General features: G+C 44.5%; 1 long non-coding RNA gene across 1 annotated transcript; it reads right to left on the reverse strand.

Moving 5' to 3' along the window:
* Positions 1–5879: 5879 nt before the first annotated feature.
* On the reverse strand, positions 5880–9646 carry LOC141100270 (uncharacterized). Its single transcript, XR_012234664.1, has 2 exons — positions 7372–9646; positions 5880–6938 (listed from the first exon to the last, which is right to left on the reverse strand). It is a non-coding gene; the product is annotated as an uncharacterized lncRNA (long non-coding RNA).
* Between the last annotated feature and the right edge of the window lie 4487 nt (positions 9647–14133).

Consider the following 14133-nt stretch of genomic DNA (forward strand, 5'->3'; position numbering starts at 1 on the left):
CAGGAGCTCTGTATATAACATATACTGTACAGGTAATACAGTGATCACCAGTGACATTATACACAGGAGCTCTGTATATAACATATACTGTACAGGTAATACAGTGATCAAAAGTGACATTATACACAGGAGCTCTGTATATAACATATACTGTACAGGTAATACAGTGATCACCAGCGACATTATACACAGGAGCTCTGTGTATAGTGTACAGGTAATACAGTGACCACCAGTGAGTTATACAATTGAGCTCCATAAATACTTTATAGTGTAAGTGTAAAGGTAATGCAGTGATTCTCAATTTGAAGTCACTAATGTTCACTTTTCTTTTTCATCCGATGCAGCTTGCTAAGACTTTGGCCCACTCACAACTCATCTCTGCAGAATGGTAGCCCCCCTGAATATAAATGTAGGGAGGGTTCCATGGAAACACAGACCCTATTTTAAATATTCTGCTATTTTGGGGTTGTTTTTAATATACCGTATATACTCGAGTATAAGCCGGTCTGAGTATAAATCGAGGCACCTAATTTTGCCGCGGAAAAATGGGTAAGCTTATTGACTCGAGTTTGAGCCGGGTATGCATTGTCCCCTCATCCCTATCCTGGTATGCATGGCTCCTCCGGTACCTGTTCTGATATGCAAGGCTCCTCCGGTCCCTGTCCTGCGAGCCCTCACTGGATCTCGTTGGTTCCGGCGCCAGCAGCTCTTCCTGCGATCACGTGGCCCTGCTCATTAAGGTAATGAATATGCAGTCCACGTCTATGGGAGTGCAGAACCGTGCATATTCATTACCATAATGAGCAGGGTCACGTCATTGCCTGGCCGGAAGATCTGCTGGCGGCGGAATGAACGAGATGCAGCGACAGGCGCACAGAAAGGTGAGTAGGATGTGTGCTGGCACTGTGCACTATTACAGCAGCGGCACAGGCTTTAGCCACAGCCGCCAGCTCCTGCCCTCCTGACCCGCTGCTCTTTTGCTCCTCCTCCCCCGCCGGCTTTCTGGGATAATTGACTTGTGTATAAGCCGAGGGGGGCGTTTTCAGCACACAAAAAAGTACTGAAAATCTTGGCTTATACACGAGTATATACGGTACATTTAAAAGTTTCCTTATGTTCAAACTGAGGTCAAAATGTCATTCTGGTAGGCTGTGGAGTCATGAGCAGGTTCATTCCCGTTATGTCCAGCTGTTTTTGGCTCATTTTTTATGGAATATTATTGGCTGTTTCATAAAAGACCGGGAAGATTTTACGTATTAAAAAGTCCATTTTTGTGCCAGTTATTCCATTCACCTCAGAAGACGAAAGAAGATCTCACCTTCCCTCCCTTTTTTAATGTTTCCTTCCTTGTCGTGATGTTTTATTGGAAGGAAAATCGCCCAGTTATCTGGGAGGATTGGTTTATGATATGATTACTGGCATTCCTCCATATGAGTACCTTGACATCTAATCATATATTTGCTAGTTGTGAGATGTCATCTTGTATTGACCTGTGTGTATTGGGCTAGGTTTATGGGTAGCTATCAGTATATATTCTTTGCTATAAACGCATTATGGGCAAGGAAATAAATCATATGCCTTGACTATCCGATATTAGTCCACATTTGATCAAATATCTGGGCTGTGAGAATTTTGATATTCTGGTGTGTATGGAAGCCACCAGTGCTATGTTTACTTGTATGTTTTTAATTCACCTTGGAGTAGAGGGTCCCTTTAGGTTTCAGGTGCGGCCTATGTCTAGTATCAGTGGTTCCCTTAGTGTGCATGGGGACAATAGATCGGCTATAGGGTGTAGCTAGAGAACCCTAAGGATAGTCATCATTGAGCGGGAGCACCAAAAACGCCCCCCTCCAGGGTGCCAACCTCTGCCGGCAGGAAGGAAAAAGCATAGGCACAACACTAGGGATTCCTAGTACATACCAAGTTTGTTTTTTTCACAGTGTGTTTTTTGTGGTGTGTACAGTATGTACCACCTGATGGTGGGTTTTAAAAGAATTTAAATAAAGATCGTGTCTTCTACTTGGGTTCTTATATGATTTCCTTACCCTAAATAAACACCACGACCATTATTCTTCCACAATTCTGTGTTTTATTTCATATATATTTATGAGTTTTGTGTTACCATGTAACACACAAACATCTATAATGGCTTCTGGAGCACCTTCCCTTTTTTTCCCTACTCTTCCCCATTTTTTCCCTACTTCCACACTGTGCTAGATGAAGAAGAAAAGTGCAATAGCGACACCCTGGTGCCCTGCAAAGCAGCAATATCACCAAAAATAAAATATTTTACAGTCGTGATGTCCTTTTTGACCCTTTCAGAGTAGAAATGCCCTTCCCATTTCACCCATACAGTATTAATGTATATGTCCTTTTTTGTGGGCTCCATACAATAATAATATTTCTTTGTGCCCCCAAACAGTTCTAATTTCCTTCTTTATGTTAAATTGCAACAGTAATGCCCCCCCTCGTGGCAGCAATACAATAATACTTTGATACAGTTGGAACAGTGAAAAATTGTGGCCTTGTAAATTAATAATGTACAGTATGAGGCAACATTGTTAATGTGGGGGGCATTGTTAACATGGCCCCTTACATTAATAATGTTCCCCATTCTGACATCAAATATAGTAATAATATCCTCCTCTGAGGTGCCATACAGTATAATATCATCCCCTGTGGTCCCCACACAGTATACTGTCCCCACTTTTTGGACCACCTTGTAGTATAATGTCCTTCTCTTGGGCCCCATGTAGTATAACTCCCCCTCCCCTCTTTGGCCCTCGTGTAAAGTCACACTCTTGGGCCCTCTGGATCCAATACTGTATAATATCTCCCTCATGGGCCTCCTATATAATATCAACCACTCTGAGCAAAATATTGTATAATATCCCCCACTCAGGTGCTTATGGAAGTAAACAAAAATAAATATGATTCTACTTAATTATCATGGCTCCTTCTTCCTGTTCCATCTCATGTCGCAGGCAGCACAATGCAGTGATGTTATCTGCTGCCACTGTCCTCTGATAGGCTGGCGGTGTCTGTAGGTATTGCGAGGCAGGGAACACGTGACCCCGTTATGAGGAAGCACATCTAGCTGTAACTAGCTGCTGTACCTGCAAGGACCCTTCTGCATGGGGTCGGTCGTACTATGTGCGACAGCGCTTAGTGCACCCAAGCTCAGGGGCGCACTGAGGGATTTCCCGGTGGAACAGTCCAAGTCTGCCCCAATTACATTTTTCAAACTGCAACACCTCCTAGTCATAGGTCATTACAGGTTGCAGACTAAAGAAACACTGCTTTGGACAAATATCATCTGACTTGAAGAGCACAATCCTGATCAACCATACCTCACACAACCGAGGAACAGAGCTGAAATGAGAAAAAAAAAAATCTTCTCACTCACTTAGCACAAGGGTTTATTTTTTCCAGCTTCATTGTCCTCCATGCTTATTTGTATATCAATTCTGCTCAGTCAATCTTCTTGCCCTGCTATGAAGCGGTCGGCATGATTGAGCAAACCAGATTTACAGTTAAGCATGGAGGATGAAGCTGGAGAAAAAAAAAAAACAGTGCCAAGTCAGCAAATGAGAAGATTTATTTCTTTTCACGTCACAGTCCTGCTCCTTGGCTGAGTGAAGTATGTTTGCTCACAATGTTGCTCTTCTGTCATTTGAGACTCCTCTCGAATGGTGTTTTTACACTCTGCAACCCATCCTGACATGACTAAAATGGGTTGCAGTTTGAAATATGTTTTGGGGCCATTTTATCATATTCTTGGAGAATCCTTTTAAGGAATAAGGCCGGCGTCACACTAGAGAGGAATACGGACGAGTGAGAGGTGATAAAACAACGCATTGCACGTGGATCAATGATTCTCTATGGGGTAGCTCCCATCAGCCGTATTTTTCACTCGTATTTTCTACGGTCCGTGCCAATCGCAGCATGCTGCGATTGTCAGCGTATTACGACCGTAGTACGCCAATGCAAGTCTATGGGTGCGCAAAAACATCGCATTGCATACGCTCCACCCGTGTGACTTGCGAGAAATACGCAAGACTTTTCCTGGTGACAGGAAATGGGCCAATCCATCATCAGGAAGCTTAGACATGCTAATTAGCTTAAAAAGCGCTCCAGACATTCAGGAAGTACGCCTCCACGGAGTCCTGCAGCGTCATGTCTGGCCACACTAATGTGGAGCTCCTAATTGTTTTGGTCCAGGAAAGGCCCAAACTTTGGGACCAACGTGATGCCCATTATTCTGACCGGGGCCGCAAAGAGGGGGCATGGAGGCTCATCTGTGTGCACATGTTCCCAGACTATGCCCAACGGCCACGTGAGGAGCAACAACACATTCGTAAGTAATTGTCATTTTTACCAATCAGATTAAAGCCCATAAGTGAGCTTTTTTAAATGTAGCTCCTACAATCCTAGACTCTGTATGTAGGTATCCCTGTTTGCTAAAGAAACATTTACATAAAAACCACCCCCTACTAGGCCACGTGACTATGTGAAATGTTAAGAATATTGCTTGGGACAATTCACAAAGGTTACAGTCCCTTTTCAATTCACATTGCAGTTGAGGATGTGATGAGACGCTGGCGCAGCATACGCGACCAGTACCGGCGGGAAAGACAGCAGAGGGCCAGGAGTGGGGCAGCAGCACCGACCAAGCAGAAATATATCTATTTTGACCGCTTGGCATTTTTGGCACCCAGTATGGATCTCAGACCGTAAGTACAGACCTCATACCACATGACACATATGCTTTTTAGGGTCACAGCTACATTTGTTTTTTTTACCATTTCCTAACAGAACTCAGTCCAACCTCACAGAGAGGGAGACAGGGTCGGATACTGAGCCCATTATAGACCCGGACGGGGGATGTGAAGAGGTGGCTGGCCCATCTACTGACCAGAGCTTTTGCAACCGCCAAGCTCCACCAGCATCAGGTTCAGACCTAGCACAGCCACCAGCAACTTAGAAGACCCTGGCAACAGCAGCAGCCCTACTGGCCGTGTTGAGGGGTCCCCCCAGCCTGCAGCTGTAGTCCGCCGCCGGAGACGGAGAAGGGACAACACTGGCTCTGATACCCGGAGGTGTCCTAAATTACCTGTCCAGGGCTGCCCAGGATGAGGGTGAAGAGGCATATTCCCGAAGCCTGGCCCTGTACCTCCGTCCCATACCCCGTGAGGTGAGGCTACTTGTGCGCGGATCCATTCAGATCCTAATTGATGCATGCACAGACCCCAATGATCCATGAGTTTCTTGAGAGGTGGCAGCTCTAAACCCGTAACCGTCTCCGCCTTGTCCGACAACCAGCTGTGCATGCTCAATTAGGATCTGAGTGTCCGCCTGCACGTGAGCCTACACCTCCACCCATTCCCCCCCAAACCAACCTTGGTCACAACAGGGCCAAATGGCAGCTTATAACCAACCTGCCCAATATGGCCACTTGTACAGACCTGGTGTTGGAGGCTGGCCCCAACTTGGGTTTGGACGACATGGTCATATTGGGGGATATGATGGACGTGGCTACAATCAGCCACAGGATTATCATCGACAGTATCCTTATGGTCTCTTTGGTGCGCAGCTGCAGGAACATGGCCACATCTTCCCACAGGGCCAAGATCATCCACCCCAACAGGGTGATGGTCAAGCTGGGAACTCCAACCCAACAAAGAGATGAAGGCCTCACGCCATCACCTCCGCTAAGCTACCAGCAGTTATAAAATAGCTAATTGTTTTGTACATTTTTTTTGGTGGTATTTATAATTTCTTGTTACCTCTTTGTGTTAAAAAAATTACAATGTTATATACAGAAAAGGCTAAAAGGCCTGGGCAATATCTTCCATATGACAAAAATATGGTACACCATATTGTAAGCAATTTTTTTTATTTATAAAAGCTTTGAAAATGCATCTTTGGCCTTCTTCCTGAATTATATTAGGCATTCAAATAAGTAAGTCAACTTTATCACATATAAACACAAATCATAGAACACCAAACAAAAACAAATTATATACACACACATAAGAACATCACAACATAGATACAGCCTGATCTTGCCAGGTAGTAGAACCATGAGGTGAAACAAAATACTGGGTGAACACATCACGTACTTTGAGTCCTAAGAGAGGACGCCGTAAAGGGAGCACATGTGGCGTAGGCCTAGCCCCATTGTCCACCACACCTTCAGTCACATCAGATGAGGAGTAATCATGCAGTCTAGTGAAGTTATGGAGGACCACACAAGCTTTGATGACCTCATTGACATTGACTTCACTCAGCTGAATGACAGACTGGAGGACACGCCATTTGGCACAAAGAATGCCGAAGGCGCACTCCACCAGTCTTCGGGCACGTGAAAGGCGCACATTAAAAATCCTGCGCCGGTGGTCAAGGTTTCTGCGCGGGTATGGCCTCATGACATGCCTGGTCAATTAGAAGGCTTCATCCCCCACTAGGTCATAAGGCACCGCTTCTTGATTTGAGCCTGGCAGCTGACGTGGTGGTAGGTCCAACAGGTTATTGCGCAGCTGCCGACCCATAATGGAAGAACTGAAGACTCTAGAGTCTCCAGTTCTTCCATAAGCCACAATGTCTACAATTATAAACCTGTAGGTGCTGTCAATCAGAGCCAACAAAACTACAGAAAAATATTGTTTATAATTATAGAATTGGGACCCTGAGTTCGGCGGCTTACGCACACGGATGTGCTTCCCATCCAGGGCTCCAATACAATTGGGGAATTGGCAGTGCAACTCAAATCCCCTGGCAATCCTCAACCAGTCTACCATCTTGGGCTCTGGCGTGACCAGATGATGAACTCTGGACCAGATTTCCGAACATGTATCACGAACGATGCCGGATATTGTCGATCGCCCAATCAAAACTCCAGATGGAGTGCTGCATAAGAAAGGCCAGTTGAGAGGAGCCTACAATTAAACAAATGTAGAAAATATATACATTAAAATACATGCTCAAGGATGCACACCAGAACAGTGTGTAAGTAAGAAGCTAGGATAACAATACATATACACATGTCCCATGGCTATGTAATGTGGAATAACACATCAAAGTGTTCTAAGTTTCAGAGCATACAGTTGTGGCCAAAAGTATTGACACCCCTGCAATTCTGTCAGATAATACTCCGTTTCTTCCTGAAAATGATTGCAAACACAAATTCTTTGGTATTATCTTCATTTAATTTGTCTTAAATGAAAAAACACAAAAAGAATTGTCCTAAAGCCAAATTGGATATAATTCCACACCAAACATAAAAAAGAGGGTGGACAAAAGTATTGGCACTGTTCAAAAAATCATGTGATGCTTCTCTAATTTGTGTAATTAACAGCACCTGTAACTTACCCGTGGCACCTAATAGGTGTTGGCAATAACTAAATCACACTTGCAGCCAGTTGATATGGATTAAAGTTGACTCAACCTCTGTCCTGTGTCCTGGTGTGTACCACATTGAGCATGGAGAAAAGAAAGAAGACCAAAGAACTGTGAGGACTTGAGAAACCAAATTGTGAGGAAGCATGAGCAATCTCAAGGCTACAAGTCCATCTCCAAAGACCTGAATGTTCCTATGTCTACCGTGCGCAGTGTCATCAAGAAGTTTAAAGCCCATGGCACTGTGGCTAACCTCCCTAGATGTGGACGGAAAAGAAAAATTGACAAGAGATTTCAACGCAAGATGGTGCGGATGTTGGATAAAGAACCTCGACTAACATCCAAACAAGTTCAAGCTGCCCTGCAGTCCGAGGGTACAACAGTGTCAACCCTTACTATCTGTCGGCATATGAATGAAAAGGGACTGTATGGTAGGAGACCCAGGAAGACCCCACTTCTTACCTCGAGACATAAAAAAGCCAGGCTGGAGTTTGCCAAAACTTACCTGAAAAAGCCTAAAACGTTTTGGAAGAATGTTCTCTGGTCAGATGAGACAAAAGTAGAGCTTTTTGGGCAAAGGCACCAACATAGAGTTTACAGGAGAAAAAAAAAGAGGCATTCAAAGAAAAGAACACGGTCCCTACAGTCAAACATGGCGGAGGTTCCCGGATGTTTTGGGGTTGCTTTGCTGCCTCTGGCACTGGACTGCTTGACCGTGTGCATGGCATTATGAAGTCTGAAGACTACCAACAAATTTTGCAGCATAATGTAGGGCCCAGTGTGAGAAAGCTGGGTCTCCCTCAGAGGTCATGGGTCTTCCAGCAGGACAATGACCCAAAACACACTTCAAAAAGCACTAGAAAATGGTTTGAGAGAAAGCACTGGAGACTTCTAAGGTGGCCAGCAATGAGTCCAGACCTGAATCCCATAGAACACCTGTGGAGAGATCTAAAAATGGCAGTTTGGAGAAGGCACCCTTCAAATATCAGGGACCTGGAGCAGTTTGCCAAAGAAGAATTGTCTAAAATTCCAGCAGAGCATTGTAAGAAACTAATTGATGGTTACCGGAATCGGTTGGTCGCAGTTATTTTGGCTAAAGGTTGTGCAACCAAGTATTAGGCTGAGGGTGCCAATACTTTTGTCTGGCCCATTTTTGGAGTTTTGTGTGAAATGATCAATGTTTTGCTTTTTGCTTCATTCTCTTTTGTGTTTTTTCATTTAAGACAAATTAAATGAAGATAATAATACCAAAGAATGCAATCATTTTCAGGAAGAAACTGAGTATTATCTGACAGAACTGCAGGGGTGTCAATACTTTTGGCCACAACTGTATATTTGGTACCAATACCTAATGTTTCTTGGCCAAAAAGGGGTTACTGGGCGGCACGGTGGCTCAGTGGTTAGCGCTGTAGCCTTGCAGCGCTGGAGTCCTGGGTTCGAATCCCACCAAGGACAACATCTGCAAGGAGTTTGTATGTTCTCCCCGTGTTTGCGTGGGTTTCCTCCGGGCACTCCGGTTTCCTCCCACATTCCAAAGACATACTGATAGGAAATTTAGATTGTGAGCCTTCAGGGACAGCGATGCTAATGTGTGCAAAACTGTAAAGCGCTGCGGAATTTGTTAGCGCTATATAAAAATAAAGATTATTATTATTATTATTAAGAGAATTATTTGAGAAAATAATCATCTACATACATTCTGTAGCTGAGAAATACACAACGTAAAGTAAGGAGAAGGCGCTCCTCCGCAGAGATACATTTGCGCATCCGGGTGTCCTGGAAGGTGATCCCTGGGCGCACTGTCTCCAACAAAGCATCAAAGGTAGAAATGGTCATCCGACAATAGAGGAAAAACTTGTCAGGATGTGTCCTCAGAGCTGCATAAAGCCAGTGAAAATGGCCTTTAACCCCTTCCTGACATCCGACGTACTATCCCGTCCACGGTACCCGGGCCCGTATGACCGTGGACGGGATAGTACGTCTACCGCGATCAGCGGCGCCCACGTGGTGAGCGCCGCTGATCGCGGCCGGGTGTCAGCTGATTATCACAGCTGACACCCGGCACTATGTGTCAGGGGCGGTCACGGACCGCCCCCGACACGTTAACCCCTTGCACACCGCGATCAAACATGATCGCGGTGTACCGGGAGTTAAAGGGAAGCATCGGGAGGGAGGGGGCTCCCTCCGTGCTTCCCTGAGCCCCCCACGGCAGCGCAAAGTGCAGCGCTGCTGCGGGGGGCTCCTATCCTCCAGGCCAATCCAAGATGGCGACGGGGGCCTTCGGGGACCTGAGGAAGCTGGCTTCCTCAGTGCCTGCAAAGCGCAGGCAAGAGGAAGTCTGCTTCAATGCCTGTGACAGATTGCTGATCTGTCACAGTGATCTGTGATGTGACAGATCAGCGATCTGTCACAGGACAGTGATGTCCCACCTGGGACTATGTAATAAAGTAAAAAAAAAATTAAAAAAAAATGTAAAAATAAATAAAAAAAAATCGCCAAATAAATTAGAAAAAAAAAAAAAAATATTCCCCCAATAAATCCATTTTTTGGAAATAATAAAAAAAAAAAACAATAAAAGTACACATATTAGGTATCGCCGCGTCCGTAATGACCAGCCCTATAAAACTGTCTCATTAGTTAACCCTTTAAGCGAACCCCTTAAAAAATAAAAATAAAAAACGAAGCAAAAAAATAATGATTTATTATCATACCGCCAAACAAAAAGTGTAATAACGCGCGATCAAAAAGACGCATATAAATATCCATGGTACCGCTGAAAACGTCATCTTGTCCCGCAAAAAACGAGCCACAATACAGCATCATCAGCGAAAAAATAAAAAAGTTATAGCTCACAGAATAAAGCGATGCAAAAATAATTATTTTTTATATAAAATAGTTTTCATTGCATAAAACCGACAAAAACATAAAAAAACCACCTAAATGAGGTATCGCTGTAACCGTACTGACCCGAAGAATAAAACCGCTTTATCAATTTTACCGCACGCGGAACGGTGTAAACGCACCCCCCCAAAAGAAATTCATGAAACGCTGGTTTTTGTTCATTCTGCGTCCCAAAAATAGGAATAAAAAGCGATCAAAAAATGTCACGTGCCCGAAAATGGTACCAATAAAAACGTCAACTCGTCCCGCAAAAAATAAGACCTCACATGAGTCAGTGGGTCAAAATACGGAAAAATTATAGCTCTCAATATGTGGTGATGCAAAAACTATTTTACAATAAAAAGCGTCTTTTAGCGTCTGACAGCCGCCAAACATAAAAACCGCCATAAATAGTAAGTCAAACCCCCCGTTATCACCCCCTTAGTTAGGGAAAAATAATAAAACTAAAAAAAAAGTATTTATCTCCATTTTCCCGTTAGGGTAAGGCTGTGTGCACACGCTGCGGATTAGGTGCGGATTCACCCGCGCAGATTTTGTAAAATCCGCAGGTGAAACCGCAGGTCAAAAGACCTGCGGTTTTACCTGCGGATTGCTCTGCGGTTTTGTCCTGCGGTTTTTCATCTCCTCAATAGAGGAGATGGCAAACCGCAGGAGAATCCGCAGAAAGAATTGACATGTCAATTCTTTCTGCGGATTGAAAACCGCAGATAATCCGCGCGGAAAATTCCGCACCGTCTGCACTGCGGTTTTTGATTCCCATAGGGAATCATGGTACTGTACACCGCAGCAAAAACTGCTGCTGGTCCGCAGCGGCCAAAACTGCTGCGGAATCGCAGCAAAACCCGCAGCGTGTGCACACAGCCTTAGGGTTAGGGCTAGGGTTAGGGTTAGGGCTAGGGTTAGGGCTAGGGCTAGGGTTAGGGCTAGGGTTAGGGCTAGGGTTAGGGCTAGGGTTAGGGCTCAGATTAGGGTTAGGGGTGTGTTGGGGTTAGGGTTGGAGGTATAATTGGGAGTTTCCACTGTTTGGGCACATCAGGGGCTCTCCAAATGCAACATGGCATCTGATCTCAATTCCAGCCAATTCTGAGTTGAAAAAGTCAAATGGTGCTCCTTCCCTTCCAAGCTCTGCCATGCGCCCAAACAGTGTTTTACCCCCACATGTAGGGTATCAGCCTACTCAGGACAAATTGCAAAACAATTTTTGGGGTCCAATTTCTCCTGTTACCCTTAGGAAAATAAAAAATTGGGGGCAAAAATATCATTTTTGTGGAAAAAAATGATTTTTTTATTTTCACGTCCGAGTGTTATAAACTTCTGTGAAACACTTGGGGGTTCAAAGTGCTCACCACACATCTAGATAAGTTCCGTGGGGGGTCTAGTGTCCAAAATGGGGTCACATGTGGGGAGTTTCAATAGTTTAGGTACATCAGGGGCTCTCCAAACGCACATGACACCCGCAGACCATTCCATCAAAGTCTGCATTCCAAAACGTCACTGCTTCCCTTCCGAGCCCAGACGTGTGTCCATACAGTAGTTTTCTCCCACATATGGGCTGTCAGCGTACTCAGGCCAAATTGGAAAACAACTTTTGGGGTCCAATTTCTCCTGTTACCCTTGGGAAAATAAAAAAACTGGGGACTAATTGATCATGTTTCTGGAAAAAATACGATTTTTTTATTTTCATGCCCTGGCATTATAAACTTCAGTGAAGCCCTTGGGGGTTCAAAGTGCTCACCTCACATCTCGATAAGTTCCTTAGTGGGTCTAGTTTTCAAAATGGGGTCATTTGTGGGGGGTTTCCACTGTTTAGGTACATTAGGGGCTCTCCAAAGGCAACATGACACCCGCAGACCATTCCATCAAAGTCTGCATTCCAAAACGTCACTACTTCCCTTCCGAGCCCCGACGTGTGCCCATACAGTAGTTTTCTCCCACATATGGGGTATCAGCATACTCAGGACAAATTGGACAACAACTTTTGGGGTCCAATTTCTCCTGGTACCCTTGGGAAAATAAAAAAATGGTGACTAAAAGATCATGTTTGTGGAAAAAATACGAATTTTTTATTTTCACGCCCGGGCATTATAAACTTCTGTGAAGCACTGGGGGGTTCAAAGTGCTCACCACACATCTAGATAAGTTCCTTGGGGGGTCTAGTTTACAAAATGGTGTCATTTGTGGGGGGTTTCCACTGTTTAGGTACATTAGGGGCTCTCCAAAGGCAACATGACACCCGCAGACCATTCCATCAAAGTCTGCATTCCAAAACGTCACTACTTCCCTTCCGAGCCCCGACGTGTGCCAATACAGTAGTTTTCTCCCACATATGGGGTATCAGCATACTCAGGACAAATTGGACAACAACTTTTAAGGTCCAATTTCTCCTGGTACCCTTGGGAAAATAAAAAAATGGTGACTAAAAGATCATGTTTGTGGAAAAAATACGAATTTTTTATTTTCATTCCCGGGCGTTATAAACTTCTGTGAAGCACTGGGGGGTTCAAAGTGCTCACCACACATCTAGATAAGTTCCTTGGGGGGTCTAGTTTCCAAAATGGTGTCATTTGTGGGGGGTTTCCACTGTTTTGGTACATCAGGGGTTTTCCAAACGCGACATGGTGTCCGATCTCAATTCCAGCCAAAAACGTCAAATGGCGCTGCTTCCCTTCCGAGCTCTGCCATTCGCCCAAATAGTGGTTTACCCCCACATGTGGGGTATCAGCGTACTCAGGACAAATTGCACAATAACTTTTAGGGTCCTGTTACCCTTGGAAAAATAAGAATTGAGGGTGAAAAGATCATTTTTGTGGAAAAAATATGATTTTTTAATTGTATGGCTTTATGTTATAAACTTCTGTGAAGCCCATGGGGGTTCAAAGTTCTCACCACACATCTAGATAAGTTCCTTAGGGGGTCTAGTTTCCAAAATGGTGTCATTTGTGGGGGGTTTCCACTGTTTTGGTACATCAGGGGTTTTCCAAACGCGACATGGTGTCCGATCTCAATTCCAGCCCAAAACGTCAAATGGTGCTGCTTCCCTTCCGAGCTCTGCCATGTGCCCAAATAGTGGTTTACCCCCACATGTGGGGGTATCAGCGTACTCAGGACAAATTGCACAATAACTTTTAGGGTCCTGTTACCCTTGGAAAAATCAGAATTGAGGGTGAAAAGATCATTTTTGTGGAAAAAATATGATTTTTTAATTGTATGGCTTTATGTTATAAACTTCTGTGAAGCCCATGGGGGTTCAAAGTTCTCACCACACATCTAGATAAGTTCCTTAGGGGGTCTAGTTTCCAAAATGGTGTCATTTGTGGGGGGTTTCCACTGTTTTGGTACATCAGGGGTTTTCCAAACGCGACATGGAGTCCGATCTCAATTCCAGCCCAAAACGTCAAATGGCGCTGCTTCCCTTCCGAGCTCTGCCATGCGCCCAAATAGTGGTTTACCCCCACATGTGGGGGTATCAGCGTACTCAGGACAAATTGCACAATAACTTTTAGGGTCCTGTTACCCTTGGAAAAATAAGAATTGAGGGTGAAAAGATCATTTTTGTGGAAAAAATATGATTTTTTAATTGTATGGCTTTATGTTATAAACTTCTGTGAAGCCCATGGGGGTTCAAAGTTCTCACCACACATCTAGATAAGTTCCTTAGGGGGTCTAGTTTCCAAAATGGGGTCACTTGTAGGGGGTTTCCACTGTTTAGGTACATCAGGGACTCTCCAAACGTGACATGGCGTCCAATCTGAATTCCAGCCAATTTTGCATTGAAAAAGTCAAACGGCGCTCCTTCCATTCTGAGCTCTGCCATGCGCCGAAACAGTCGTTCCC

Source organism: Dendrobates tinctorius, unplaced genomic scaffold (genome assembly GCF_039654945.1).
Source record: "Dendrobates tinctorius isolate UK_male_01 unplaced genomic scaffold, ASM3965494v1 ptg000104l, whole genome shotgun sequence".
NCBI classification, from domain to species: Eukaryota; Metazoa; Chordata; class Amphibia; order Anura; family Dendrobatidae; genus Dendrobates; species Dendrobates tinctorius.